Below are 15841 nucleotides of genomic sequence, written 5' to 3'. Positions count from 1 at the left end.
GTTTTTACTGCTTGTTTCACTAGCAGCAGTTTCATCGTTCATTTTTTAAGCTTGAAGCCATGAAAGAGAAGAAACTCATTTCATGTAAATAACATCGAATATTGTGGGACATGCTTCTATTACATAAATAAGAAGACCCAGAATGTGTTACAAAAGCAAAGCTGGAGAGAAAAGGTATTAGTGTGTTCTAGGATATTATCCTACTTCTTTCAGTTCTGTAACACTACGTCTCTAACCACAGTGAATGCATTTCATCTTGAAATCTCTTAAGGACTGATGTGTCTAAGAGATATTTAATTATAACAAATTGTATATAGAGTGATGTGTTTGTGATAAATCTTCTATTTGACATTGCCTTCAAATTGCATACTGTCAAAAAATCAAAGTTATAACACGGAAACAACAAAATATGATGGATACAATACTGTGTCTCAAAATTAGTGAGTGAGGAATGTCACATGACCGATTTCTGATTTCAACCAAACACTAGCCACTAATTTCTGATTTCAGCCAAATGCCAGCCACATAACATAATACTTCCTAATTTTAGTGACTCACAATACGTTATGTCATAACCAGTGATTAGTATGTGAAAATTTATGTTATGATGGTACCACTTTTGTTCCAGCTGGTAAAAATTGAGGAGCATTAAAGCAGTAAAGTAGGGATCATTTCAGAGCAGCCAGTAAGTGGTTCCATCTCACTGAATTTTGTATTAATACTGACAAACTGTAAATATTCTCTTTACCTTATCAATTAAAGAGGATGGCAATAACTGCTTCAGCTAAATTTCTTGACTTCTGTCTTCACACGAAATTAACATGGAAGAATTATACCAAATATATCTCTACTAACTTAGTATGTGCTACATATTTGTCAGGTAAACTAAGGTCATGTGTTAATGATAAGCTATTGCTAAATGCATACTATACCTTTTTCCAAGCACAATTGACATGCCATTGTGTTATTGAGGAATTTCCCTGGAGCAAAAAAAGATCACATTTGGCAAAAATAAGGAGTTCAGATGCATCTGTTGGGCTATAAATAATGTCTTGGGAACCCTATTTAAAAAAATATATATATATATAAATAAATAAAAATACCCACAGCTACATTCCTCTTCATATTAAGTTGTCTAATACATACAAAAGAAAACTAGCATTATTACAAACTAAAACACTCTATCCATTGATGTTATTTTGGAAATTTGTGGTACGTTCCTATTGGGACAAACTGCTGAGGTCATGAGGTCATTGGTTTACACACTACTTAATCTAAAACTATCTCACGCTAAGGATAACACACCCATCCACGCCCGAGGGAGGATCCGAACCTCTGATGGCGGGGGGGGGGGGGGGAGGGGGGGCGCGGGGGGGGGGGGGGCGGAGCTCTGCAGGAACTGTGACAAGGTGCCTCGACCCCGCGGTGGTGTAGCCTCGTGGCCCGTCAATATAATACACACCTAAAACAGAAGACAGACATCACAGTCGCTAGACTTAAGGAAACTCTAGACAGTTACAAATACATGAGGGTAAAACAGTTTAATATGTTGTCACTACAGGTACACAATGTGTCACCAATATGTTTAAAGATGTCGCACAGTTGTGGCTTTGAGAGAAAAAGCATTTTATACAATAGAAGAGTTCGAAATAGGCTTTAAAAATTATCTCAGACAGTAATATAGTTTCATTACATTAAACTTATGTATGTGATTCTACATAATACATCATGCGCAGTATGATGGACAATTTAATGTCGAACAGTAATTACGTAAAATATTTTTTAGTCTGTGCGTGTTATTTATGTAATTGTATTGCTACGTCTGTGTACACAAAAGATTATGTTGGTTGCATTTTTAAAGGTGTATAATAAATAAATAAATGAAACATCCTTCATCTGAAGCACTTGATTAGATAGAAAGTGTGTATTTGTAATTGACCTTGATCTTTTTTCCTTTCAGATAATTTTGCAGTTACAGTCATCTCGAATACAGGCTGCTGTGGCAGACTTATATCCATTTATGGTATTTACCAAACTATTCTATTCGTTATGTTCGGCTGACGTAGAGACCCATAAATCTTCCTGTCTATTCCAGAAATTGGGAATCTAGCACTTTCTGCAGTGTTTGGTTATTTTTACATGACATCCATTTTCTCACTGTCGTTTCTTGGGGTGGTAGATTTTATATTGCCACAATATTATTTTCCAACTAATGAGAACTAATCAAGTAGATATATATGCAAAACAGAACTAACAGCCCCTTGGTTTCCAGAGCTCTTACTTCCATAACATAAGGTGTGCAAAGTTAACGTATCTATAGAAATACCAGTAACTTGATGTTTTTAATTTCTGGATCTGTGTCGTTTACCAGTCATGATTGGACAGACTGTGTGAAGATTAAATATGCAAGAGTTATTTATCATTTTTCATATATATAAGGAAATATATATGATACACACACTGAAGAGCCAAAGAAACTGGTACACCTGCCTAATATCGGGTAGGGCCCCCGCGAGTATGCAGAAGTTTTGCAGCATGACGTGGCATGGACTCAACTAATGTCTAAAGTAGTCATGGAAGGAATGACACCATGAATCCTGCAGTGCTGCCCATCAATCTGCTAGAGTAGAAGGGGGTCGAATCTGTACTGAACAGCTTGTTGCAAGGCATCCCAGGTATGCACAAACATGTTCATGTCTGGAGAGATGGAGGCCAGCGGAAGTGCTGGACGTGTGGGGTGTTGGATTGACCTGCTGGATTTTTCCAAGTCTGTCGGAATGCACAATGGACATGAATGGAGGCAGGTAGACATGATGTTTACATATGTGTCACCTGTCAGAATCGTATCTAGAAGTATAAGGGGTCCCATTTAATTCCAACTGCACACGTCCCACACCATTACAGAGCCTCCACCAGGTCGAATTGCGTGAACATAGGCTTGCAGTGCTGCAGTCTTTAGCTTGATGCAAAGATTCTGACTGCTTTTTTTATGTAGCACTGCCACATACTTGCAGCCTTCAGAATATCCCCATAACAGTAGGCCATGATTGATGTGGCTATTAAATATTGCATAATGCACTGTTATAAGGTATGGGTCAGCTAATACACCTTCTGTTCTCCTCAGAAGGTATATTACTGTACACACAAACTAAGTTGACACTCGGCGCGGTGGCTGAAGCGAGTGACAGTGGAGGCATCTCCCATTTACAGTCATTCCCATAAGCCACGGCGCCGAGTGTCAACTTACTTTCTGCAGACAGTACATCAGAGAGCTGGGAGCACACATACACTGTTTGTTCATTCATTATTAATTTGCTGTCAATCAGGAATCCCAGCAGTTTGATAGCCTCCATATTATCGGGGTATGCCACATTTGTAAGGCTGCATGTAAGATTTTGTTGTGTTATTTCTTCATTCGTTTTCATTTTATTGTTGAAGAACCATTGTTTGATGTTTTGTAAGATCACATTTGTTGTTTGCAGAGCTTGTGCAGCAGTTTTTGTTTTCGCAGATATTAACAGTGCACTGGCAAAAAATAAGTTAAAATCTATGTGAATGATCATTGCTCCGGTATGTCTGTACAAACAAAACACAGAAGGAAACATATACTGGAGACTGCCCAACCGAATGAACTGCTGGACAAGGAAATATGCATGTGTGGTTGGACATTTAAAAAAGTCAAATTCGTAATGTCCTGTTGGTGCCGAATTCACTGAAGACATGATACATGCACGGATTGGAGAAGGATAGAACTGTCTCTGTTATTTTCCTTGAGTTATTTAGTGAGATTACAGAATGCATAAATCTGGCAAATGAGTCAAGGATTATACACTTCAGAAAAGTTGCAGTAACATTTTCAGGGATCAGACCACCGCTATTGTCGCAGGTTCGAATCCTGCCTCGAGCACGGGTGTGTGTGATGTCCTTAGGTTAAATAGGTTTAAGTAGTTCTAGGGGACTGATGACCTCAGAAGTTAAGTCCCATAGTGCTCAGAGCCTTTTGAACCATTTTTTTAAACTAGTAAAGAGTATAGGAAGGTGTTTTGTACTGAGTGACTAAATCGGTCAAACAACACTTCGAAAATGTGCCTCTGTTTAATGGTTTCGTTCAAATTTAAATAAGAAACTCTCGTATTACAACGAGCCAATAATAGCAACCAAAGCATTAAGCCGTAAAAATCATATGCAAAACTTACGATAAAGATAGTGACATTTATAATAAGTATCCTTTACTTCCAAAGCAATTCGTATTTTCTCCTTGAGTTTCATTCTTCTACACATTTTTCTAACGCACACTGTGGACATTTTTATAAGCGGAGGTAAGTTTCTGGAAATTTCTTGTTTAGTTATTAGTGTAAGATCTACGATCTCTATTGGATTGGATTGGCTTTGTCAATAATGATTTTTAATTCTGTCATCAAATGCCCCCACTTTCGAAGTCAGTACTTTAATCTAAAAAGCCATGGATTCATGTCAGCAAATAACAAAACATTTTAAATTAATCAAATAAACTGGCTTGTTCTAGTGCGTAGTTCAGTTGCTTTGTTGTCTTTGGTTGTCGGTATTATTAAAATCCACTGCTCCGGTATGTCTTCATTTATTAAAATACAATCTCTGAAAAGCAGTTTGTTTGGAGGCGTACGAAAACCGGTGCTGTGTTCATCTAGGTTTGTTATTTTGAGTATGCGTATGGTGTCCATTGTCATGTAATCGTATCGTGTTAAGAAGTTATTTGTGTGTTCGAAGTTTGGTTGCGCGTTGCGCGATTACTTGCTAGTTGCAAGCAGTTATTTTTATCGGTGTACTGCTACAAATTATTCGATTGTTGTAAAAGACGTCTCCAGGGCTATTACGAGTCATAACGTCTCAAAATTGATGAAAATACGTCCTCAAATAATCTCCCTTCATTGTCTCATACCATTATTATATATACTGTCTGATGTTTTGGATTCCGGGGGAGAAAAACCGGTAAATTAAATTTGTAATCATTTATTTGATGGTTGCAGGTGCATTAGTAACATCCAGTACCGGTATGTAATTTCACTGATAAAATAAAACCATTACCGTCACACCCCTCCAGTTCTGTAGGACTACGGTTTTGTTGAATACACATTTTTAATATTGAACTGTATTAATCATCCCTTTTATGTGTAATCATGCTTATTTCTAGACCTCGGTATATTTATTTTATTACGCATTTTATCGCAGTCATGTTTTACGTGAAGTTTCATTGCTCACATCGAAATAATTGTGACGCATTGGCATTATTTCACCTAAACCAAGTACGTAAAGATCTGTATTTACGAAAACCGGTACATGAAATGTGTAGCTATTGTAATTGGAATTGTGAATAAGTTTTGTTTTAATTGTAGCGTAAATCATTGGTAAGGTTGAAATATGGCATCCCGGCTAAGACACAAGTTGAAAATATGATCACTATTTTTTATTTACTTAAATTTGCCATATTTCGTGACAGTGCCTTTTCCGTTAGACATTTGCAAGGCGAAATTAGTCTTGGCTTCAGTTGTCTAAGTATGATTCTACAATGCATCATTGTCGGCTGCAGAAAAGACGTGGTTCAACGTGTTTCTCTCATTTTGGTGTTTCAAATACAGTTTCTTCAAATGTAGTTTCTTCTTTTTAGTTAATACAAAAATAATAGTAACATAATTCAAAATTATTTATGACGGCGACCTTCACATTGTTCTTCCGTCAACATACACCAAGAGTTAGCTGCCGACTAACTATAGTCAAAGACGACTCCAATGTCAAAGATATTTTACACAATTCACAAGTTTCCACTTGTAATCAGTCTCTTTGCTATTCTGCGATACATTTTCTAATAGTAATCAATATGCTTTTACTCTCAAAAACAGAAGTAAATTAACATATAATAAGACAAATTATAATAAATTCTGACAAAAATATAAGAAAACATTTACAATTCGGTATCAACAAATACGGTAAAAAAATAACATCTCCCAGATCCATTAAACTGCTCCCCAGGGCTTTTGTTGTTATGGACATATACAACAAAATCCCGACAACACTCAGTGATGGATCTGTATTACACAATTAGTACATTAATGATGCAGTCTGATAGCCTCTTCCAAATTTGGACTCTTTGAATCTGTGGACTTATTACTGGCTGTTGTTGCAATGATACTTCCCCATCAATCCCATACACAAAATTTTCAAGTAAAGAAATTATTTAACATGACAAATATACATGGTATAAAACATACATGAAAAATATTCTAACATACAGCATGCAGATTGAAAATAATAGAAAGGTAAAACTCATTTCCTAGAATAAGTTTTAATTTTTTTTTAAATATTAATGTTAATTTCATTATGCTTACATATTGTACAGTAAAAATGATATTGGACATATATAGTGTAATGTGTTTTTCTCTATATTTCCCTTTTATATATATATATTTTTTTAACATGATTTTTTTTTAATTTTTATATTTTTTTATTAGTCATGGATTTTTTGTTTTTTGTATATTTTTTTTGCTTATGATTTCCTTTTTAAATTTTTTTACTTAGGTTTTTTTTATTTTGTATTTTTTTATGATTTTCTTCTTTTAGTACAGCTAAAGATACATCAGTATTATCTAAATTTTTTGCAATTATTTATGTACACTTTCCTCTCTACTACAATATTACTACAAGTTACATTCTTGTGAAGAGTACTTTTGCTCCCCACAACATCAGTATAAACAACAATAAACTGCTCATATATCATGAGGCTTTATCTAAAATTGGTTTTGAAACTTATACCTTTGCATGCATGTCCTCACATGCATGCCTTCACCCACAGGGAAGACTTAGCTTCCAAAAATTAGAAAAATTCAGAAATGCTCACTATGGAGACTTTTTTTTGTAAAAAAGTAAAAATAAATCTTTCTCTCATTCTTTGTTAGAACAGTGTTTTTCATCAGTTTCAATTAATATGTGACTTCAAATTATTAATTTATACATGCAAATATACACACTTCGTTGTACAGGCAGTTTTGTTCTAACAAGCGTATTGCAGTGGAGAACTTTTGTTTTAGATGATAATAGGTTATTTAAATTTTGAAATTATGATTTCTGTTTATACAGTTTTTAAGAGACAACATTCCTGAGACCAAATAATTTCTTTGACTTAGGATACACCAAAAGATAAGCATTAGGGTGTGGATTTTCTATGACTTCAACAGGCCCAATACAGATATCAACGAATTTTTTAATTTCTGAAGTTAACATTTTTGATTTTTCATGAGATTTGACCAGAACAAGATCCCCAATTTTAAAAGTGGTTAATCTTACCCTATTGTTATATCTTTTATTCCTCTTTTCCCCTTGTTTCCTCATAGTTCCCCTGACAATATCTTCTCTCTCTTGCATAGTTAAAGGTGGACATTTAGGAAATTCAATAAGTTCTGATATAAGATTTGGAGGTCTAATATTAAACATAATCTCATATGGTGAAAATCCTGTGGAACTATGTTGTAGGCTATTCATAATATCTTCAAAATTTCGAATGTGCTCAAACCAGGTTGGATGCTTATGGCTACATTAGTTTCTACAAAGTCTCCCAATTTCCCTCATATATCTTTCTGCAGGATTGGTGGACAGAGAATAAACAGATATAAGTATATGCTTCAATTTTTATCTTTCAATAAACTTTTTCCAAATTTTAGAGGTGAACTGTGAACCATTATCTGATAATATAGCTTTTGGTTTACCCACCTGTTCGAAATAATCTCTTTCAATTTTTATTATAATTTCATGGCTAGTAGCTTTTTTCACTGGATATAGTTTAATTAATTTTGAAAATACATCTACCATAACAAATATGTAACAGTAACCACCTTTACTCTTTGGTAACATTCCACATACGTCCACTGCGATAAGATCTAAAGGTTTTTCCGGAATAATGTTTTGCATCTCTCCACCACATCTTTGATTGCTCACTTTAACTCTCTGCCATTTGTCACAGGTTGCCAATTCTTTTCTTACCTTCTTTCCAATATTGTAAAAATAAACATTTTCTTGTATCTTTTGAATTGACTTCTGTATCCCACAATGACCGAAACTTTCATGTATGTAAATGATCAGCTTATCAGCATCTGCCTCTGACCAACACAGTTTCCAATTATCAGAATCTACATCTGTTCTCCGAAACAAAATCCCCTTATGCAATTTGTAAAATTTATCAAGTTTCTCATACCCCTTCTTGCCTAAACATTCTTTGATTAATTTCCAACTCTGATCTATATTTTGATTTTTTCTAATTTTGTTACACATAGCTCTAATTGTTTTTTCATTTTCCACCCCTTTCAAGTATCTAATTTTAAATTGCTTTTCCTCCTCTTGTTCAAAAATCTCCTTTTCTCCCCCAATTGGTAAACTTGAAAGTGAATCAGCTACTACATTCTCAGAACCTTTTATGTGTTTGATTTCAAAGTCAAACTGTTGCAGTAAAATTGCCCATCTGGTCAATCTACTGTGGTATAATTTGCACTCTTGTAAGTAACTCAAAGCTTTGTGATCCGAAAATACTATGGTTTTATGTCCAACAAGGTAAATTCTAAATTTTGTAAAAGCCCAATGAATTGCCAAAAGTTCCTTCTCTGTGACTGTATAATTTTTCTCATGCTTGAGCAACATTCTGCTTGAAAATGCTATGGTACAATGTATCTTAACTCCATTCTTTACTCTTTCTTGAAATAACTCTGCTCCAAGCCCATAATTACTGCTATCCGTGTTCAAACAAAATGGAAAACTAAAATCAGGTCTGTGTAATAAGTGTTGCTTTCTCAACTCTTGGTTAATTTTATCAAACTCTTCCTGACAACTTTTATCCCAAACCCAAACAGTGTTTTTCTTAAGTAATTGGCTTAAACATGGTGCATTCAGACTCTGATCACTTATATGTTTTCGGTAATAACCGCATAACCCAAAGAACGACTTTAATTGTTTTTTAGTCTTACGAATAGGAATTTCTGAAATTGCTTTAATTTTTTCTGGATCTGCCAAAATTCCCTTGTCTGTGACAACATGACCCAAAAATTTCAATTCAGAAACTGCAAATTTACATTTCTCTAATTTCAATGTCATCCCCCCTTTTCTAAGTTTTTCACAAACTGACTTCAAAATCAAAAAATGTTCCTCCCAATTTTGCCCTGTAACCAAAATGTCATCTACATAAATTATCAGTTTAGACGCAAGTTCTTGCCCCAGTACATGATCCAAAGCTCTTATAAATTCAGAAACAGAAGAATTTAACCCAAATGGCACAACACAATATTGGTAACGGTAACTCTTACCATTGTACAAGAAAGCAGTATATTTTCTAGGATTAACCGAAAGTGGTACCTGATGAAAACCCGAAGTTAGATCCAAACTTGACATATATTTTAAATCCGTAAATTTATAGAGTAACTCATCAATATTTTCAGGATGGTCTATCTGTCTGAACAAAATTTTGTTTAAGTGTGTAGAGTCCAAAACCAATGTTACTCCACCATCTTTTTTCGAAACTACTACTAGAGGATTATTATATGCACTGATACTCCTTTCTATTATGTTACATCCTTCCATCTTTTTCAGCTCTTTCTCAACACCAGGTCTTTTTGATATTGCAATACTGTATGGTTTTATGAAAAATGGTTCATGAGGTTTTACCTGAAGCTCACACTGACAACCCTTTACCCTTCCAGGTATGTCACTGAAAACATCACTGTATTCCCACAGCAGATTTTCTAACTGTTGTTTTCGCTCCCCAGATAAATTTTGTGTTTCTGAAATTTTCAAATTTACTAAATTCCCAAATTCAACTTCATTGGTATCAAATCTATGAGTTTCAATATTCTCCAATCTTTTTTCTTTTAGTAAATTAATACTGTCAAAATTTCCATTACTCTGATCACCAAGTGTGTTCGCAAAATTTGTCTGAATGTACTCCCTTTCACTAGTTTCTACAAAAGTTTTTTTCCAACCCAATCAAATGCTGTATTTGCTTCTACTATCCAATTCATACCCAAAAGAAAATCCTCATTAAATTCCTGAATTACGAAACATCCATGTGTGAACAACTTGCCTCCAATTAAAAATGTCACTAAAGCCTGGCTTTTTACCAATTTACTGCTCTTCCCAGTAGCACCTTTTATCTTTACCCCAACAACTGGCATTTCAACATAATCTTTCCCCACTTTCAATTTCTTGCTTAACCTTTCAGATATTCCCGAGATCTCACTTCCTGTATCAATTAAACATTTACCAATCCATGACCCAATTTGAACTTTTATATAGGGACTGCAAAATTGATCACTTTTCTCAGAACCTGTATCCTCATGTAATAAATCACTTTCAATTTCCCCAAACCTATACTTATCAGAATCATATGGCATATCATTACATGTATTATTTGTCACAGTTATAAAATTTGCACAAGACACAAAATTGTCATGAGTACTCTCTATTATCTCAAATAGCCAAGAATTTTCATCCAAATCACATTGTATACTATTGAAGTACTTATCCTTCAGCTTTTCAAAAATAAAATATCTCATCTTTTTCCACCACTCAGGACATACAGTTTCACATACATTAATAAGCATCTTTCTAAAGTTCTTGTCAAAAGAAATAGTTTCACTGTTGAGCCATATATTCATAAGAAATGTGTGTGTATCATTAGTATCTGTAAAAGTTTCACTTAGGTTAAAGTTATACATGTGTCATTGTCATTTGTGTAGTCAGATTCTTTATCAACAACATCAAAATTCACACTTTCACATACATCCAGCTTGTGAGCTTTATTCATCCTGGTAACATCCCTCGGAATTTCTATAATATTCTCACTATTTAATCCATTTTCAACCATGTATATACCCAATTCCCTATTTAAACTAATGAAATACCTTTCCTCAACATCATCATCAATACCATTACCATCATTATCAACTTTATCAACAACATCATTATCATTACACATATTCAGGTCATACACATTCAAATTATTCCCCAAAATATTATTTCCCCTTTCTAAAGTTACCAGATCCCTTTCACCAACATTTTCATTCTCACAGCATGCATTCTCTCTTTCATTCACACACATCTCTGAACTACTACAAATTACATCATCTGACAAAGTGTTGTTCTTTTCTGCCCGAGTGTAAAACTCTGTTAAATTAAATGAATCACAATTACTTTTATCTACTGTATGTTCTTGTGTACTGAAAATTTTATCTTTATCAATATTATTTTCCTCTTGAAATTTTTTCAATAAGTAACAACTAATAACCTCATGTGATAGCTTAGGTTTGGAACTGTCATGTTTGGGTTTATGATAGTCACATCCATTGGTCCTTTCATCATGCTCACCTTCTGCCTCAACCTTGCGGACCTTCAAGGGGGCGTCTACTCGTTTTTTATTTCCGGTTCCTGTATGAACTGGTGATTGTGGTTCTGCCAATGTCTCTGATCAACATTTCTGGTTGGTTGGTTTCGGGGAAGGGGACCAGCCAGCGAGGTCAACGGTCTCATCGGATTAGGGAAGGAATTCGGCCGTGCCCTTTCAGAGGAACCATTCCGGCATTTGCCTGGAGTGATTTAGGGAAATCACGGAAAACCTAAATCAGGATGGCCGGACGCGGGATTGAACCGTCGTCCTCCCGAATGCGAGTCCAGTGTCTAACCACTGCGCCACCTCGCTCGGTTCAACATTTCTGATCCCATTCCTATGCCAAACATTACCTGATTGTTGGTAGTTCCTATTGTACGGACCTCTATCAAAATTTCTGTGATTTTGATCCCTAAAGTGTTCTCTATTTTGTTGATTATTAATGTGAAAATGTTGTTCTTGTTTTGGATAAAATTTATGGTCCTTCTTTTCAAAATTGTTATATCCCCCTGAATTTTGACTGACGCCATGATAATTGTTTTGTTCCCTTTTTTGAAAGTTGTCATTTCCCCAATTTTGACCTTTACCTTTCTGAGTAAACCCATCAGGACAATGAACTAAACTCAACTGCATTGCTGATGGCAATCTTCTCTTTAAGGTATCAATTTTGATCAAGTCATCCAAAGGTTTTGTTAAATGAATAAGTTTTTGAAGTTCACTTTTGCAAAATTGTTTCATGCTCCCATCTGATTCTCTATAGTTTCGCCCATTCAAAAATTCACTTTTGATTCTAGTTTGTTTAAGATCACCCCAAAATTTTTCCAGAGTTACAATCTGGTTTGCCCAAGTCAAAGCTTCCCCTTCTAAGAATTTTTTCACAAATTTAATTTTTATTTCATCTGGTGAGTGAGGTAAAAAACAATCCTTACAATACAGCATAAAATCAACAGGATGTAAGGGTCCATCTACCGAAAAGTGCTTCAGTGGAATATTAGATACAAGATTACATGTGTTGACATTGTAATTTTTGCTTTGAAATTCAATGTTAAAACTTTCAATTTTTTCGCTAAGTTCTTTGACAGATTTTTTGTTTTCTAAATCATTGCATTCTACTTTTTCTTCTAGAGTAACCAAACGATTGTCAAACTTTTTGTATTCTCATCCAAATTTTTTATATCCCCTTTTATCTCATTAAAATACATTAAATTTCGTTCCCTATCTACCAGTAAGTCATTTTTTACAGTATTAATTTCACCGCTCAATTTAGCATCAATTTCATTTACTTTTGCTTCCACAGATTCAATTTTTTCCTCAACACTGCCAACTCTGTTCGATAGCTCACCCACTTGGGTATTGACTGCTTGGACTTGCAACAAAATGTTATCAATTTTTTCATCCCAGTAAGTCTTATTGTCGTCAACTGATTGTTTAATTTCTTTCGTGAAATTTACAAGAAAACTTTTTAAATCAAATTGATCGGTTCTTTCTCTTTGATTTGACCTGTCCTGATGTTCGAAGTCTATTAAATTACTACTTTCTACTTTAGGCACAATACTCTCGAAAAACTCGTAAGTCATTGTGAAGAACAAAAATTTATACACAACAATATAAAACAAGATAAAAATATTGTATTAACAAAATACGAGGTTTTCGTGACTTATCTGGAACACTCTTCTACTGTTGCAAAACCACGTTTTCCATCCATGTGATTGTTGACCAAAATTCTTGAAGTATTTTCTTCTGTCGAAAATTATATTTTTTGCCGAAACATTTCTTCTCCAAAACTTTTACTTCCCGATGAACACAAACACTGTAACACACATTCTGAAGAAACAGGTATTAACACACAAAACTGTTCTTCCTCGTAGCACTGTTGAAAATCTCGTGAACACAATATCCCGGCTACAGTCCCCAGTTGAAATATGGCATCCCGGCTAAGACACAAGTTGAAAATATGATCACTATTTTTTATTTACTTAAATTTGCCATATTTCGTGACAGTACCTTTTCCGTTAGACGTTTGCAAGGCGATATTAGTCTAGGCTTCAGTTGTCTAAGTATGATTCCACAATGCATCGTTGTCGGCTGCAGAAAAGACGTGGTTCAACGTGTTTCTCTCATTTTGGTGTTTCAAATACAGTTTCTTCAAATGTAGTTTCTTCTTTTTAGTTAATACAAAAATAATAGTAATATAATTCAAAATTATTTATGACGGCGACCTTTACATTGTTCTTCCGTCAACACACACCAAAACAATAGTCAAAGACGACTCCAACGTCAAAGATATTTTACACAATTCACAAGTTTCCACTCGTAATCAGTCTCTTTGCTATTCTTCGATACATCATAACAGTAGCGACACTTCTCCTCGATTTTGTTGCCTACAGCGCCAGCAGCGCCCCAAGAGGACAGGCGTCTAAAGCTAGCGAAATGAGGGATGCTCAACTACCGGACCTACCGATAGATGGCTCTACCAGCTGATTACTGTCGTCTGTATTGCCCGCCATATTCAAATTTGGCAAGAAGTTTCTCTCGGTCTGTACGGTGTATAAGGAATTATGGATTATCGAAATGGTGATTTCTTGTTCCGCTTTCAGTTGTACGAAGCGGTGGAGTAAGGAGAGTGACTTACCATTTCACAGGTAATAGGACTACCGATGCAATGCGATAAAAATACAGACTTAGTGCGTTTGCTAATTCGATGTTTTTGACCAGGTTTCCTCTAAAGCACCCAGAGCTACTAAAGACGTGGATTACTTCCGTGAAGCGGAAAGATTTTAATCCTACGTCTTGCAGTTACTTTGCGGAAACCATTTCCGACAAGATGATTACGTAGTGAGCCCTGGAACGTGGAAGAAACGTCTCAAACCCGAAGCAGTGCCATCAGTTTTTGACTTTCCGGCACATTTGATGCCACCAAATAAACAGCCACGACGACATGTTGTTAGGATTTTGAGTGACAATGATGATTCTCCATTTGAGGTAGCTAATTAATTTCCTTGCTATGTGTGTGCTTTTTACTTTTGTGAATTTATTTCGTACGCTACATAGGTCTAAGCAATGTTGTAATACAGGTCCATATTTTTGTTTTTGGCGTTCTGTCATGGAATCTGTGCTCGATTTGCCCATTGCAGACGTTACTGATTGCGTGGAGAATGTTGTCAATGAAAATTCTTCCGTGGAAAGCATGTCCCACTTATCCAATGCAGAAGCTGCGAATTGTGTCGAAAACGTTAGTATAAGGATGTTTTCACACCCCCATAGTTTTCTTATAATATTTTTTCATCAAGCCTTGAGTTATTTCAATCATATATAACGAAATTATTTCTTTATTTCAGAATGCAGTTGGTTCTTCAGTAATTGATTGTGGTATACAGTCGAAAGTAGAAATGGAAGACATGGCGACCGAAACTCGCATTATTTTTATTTTTTTTCCCCTCAGACATTGTGCACGAATTAAAACGTAAACTGAAGTGCGTCCGTGAAAAACTTCGAAGAAGAAAGTGTTTTCCATGGATGACATCATAAGTTCATTGAAGGAGAAGGGGCATCTTCCTGAGAAGTTACATAACTTCCTCAATCATCAGAAAGGAACACAAGTGGAATTAGTGTGGAATGTAGTGAACACCTCTCTCTCGTCGAAGAGTAATAGATACACAACAAATGTGAAAATGTTTGCTATGACTGTTTACTTTTATTCACCAGCAGCATATGAATACCTGCAAAAATTAGTGCCTCTGCCCCATACATCATTGATTTCCAAATGGGTGGCAAGTGTAGAGGGTCGACAGAAGCGTCCGATCCCACGCGTCGGCTTTGACCCGTGACGTAAGGGTGTTGTCGTGTGTGACGTCATGACGGCGCGGAGTTTGGTTTGAGTGTGGCTGTCTCCAGTTCTGTTTTATCATATTTTATTTACTTTTCTGATCTGTTCGTTCTATCCCGTGAGATTTTTTTTTTAAGACAAAAAACACTAATCTGCTACTGAAGCATCTTTATCTTCTATGGGTTGCAGGGTTACGACCCCTGGGGAGGTGGGTGGGTATTCATGCATGGCTGTCTTCACTTACACGTTGTAGCTACGCAAGGCGTCTAAATTTGTTTATATTTAGTTTTCCCCCCACCCAAAACACCCCATTTCCCGCGCTTGTCCCGTTAGTGTCATTAGGCTTCTTGTGGAAAGTGTGTGTGTTTGTTTTTCGATGTATTTTCGTCCTCACAATGTGTACATAACGATACGGTATATTGATAAGTTTCACTTATGGACCGTCTGACAGCAACTGAATAAAACACAATCTTAGTGCCATACGCGGTTCGCCTTTATTTTCTGCAAGGCATCATCAGTGGCAGGTTGCGTGGACAGTTTCTTACATATTACGCTCCTGTTGCATTTTTGGTGTTGTTCTTCTTCCTATGAGCGCCAATTTGCTGTTTTTTCCACATTCC

At 35.6% G+C, this 15841-nt stretch overlaps 1 protein-coding gene across 2 annotated transcripts in view; it reads right to left on the bottom strand.

Annotated features, from left to right (window-relative positions):
• Positions 1–13530, bottom strand: part of LOC126440335 (molybdenum cofactor biosynthesis protein 1-like) — a 370799-nt gene extending 357269 nt beyond the window's left edge. Inside the window, exon 1 of one of the 2 annotated variants that reach the window (XM_050090622.1) lies at positions 13400–13530. The gene's annotated coding sequence lies outside the window, so the exon portion shown is untranslated. Of the gene's footprint in view, positions 1–1305; positions 1336–13399 lie in introns of those variants that run through there. The other variant, XM_050090623.1, reaches the window with a different exon arrangement.
• Between the last annotated feature and the right edge of the window lie 2311 nt (positions 13531–15841).

This window comes from Schistocerca serialis, unplaced genomic scaffold (assembly GCF_023864345.2).
Source record: "Schistocerca serialis cubense isolate TAMUIC-IGC-003099 unplaced genomic scaffold, iqSchSeri2.2 HiC_scaffold_1362, whole genome shotgun sequence".
In the NCBI taxonomy this organism is placed as follows: Eukaryota; Metazoa; Arthropoda; class Insecta; order Orthoptera; family Acrididae; genus Schistocerca; species Schistocerca serialis.
The sequence above is the reverse complement of the archived record's forward strand: the minus strand, read 5'-3'. Positions and strand labels throughout refer to the sequence as shown.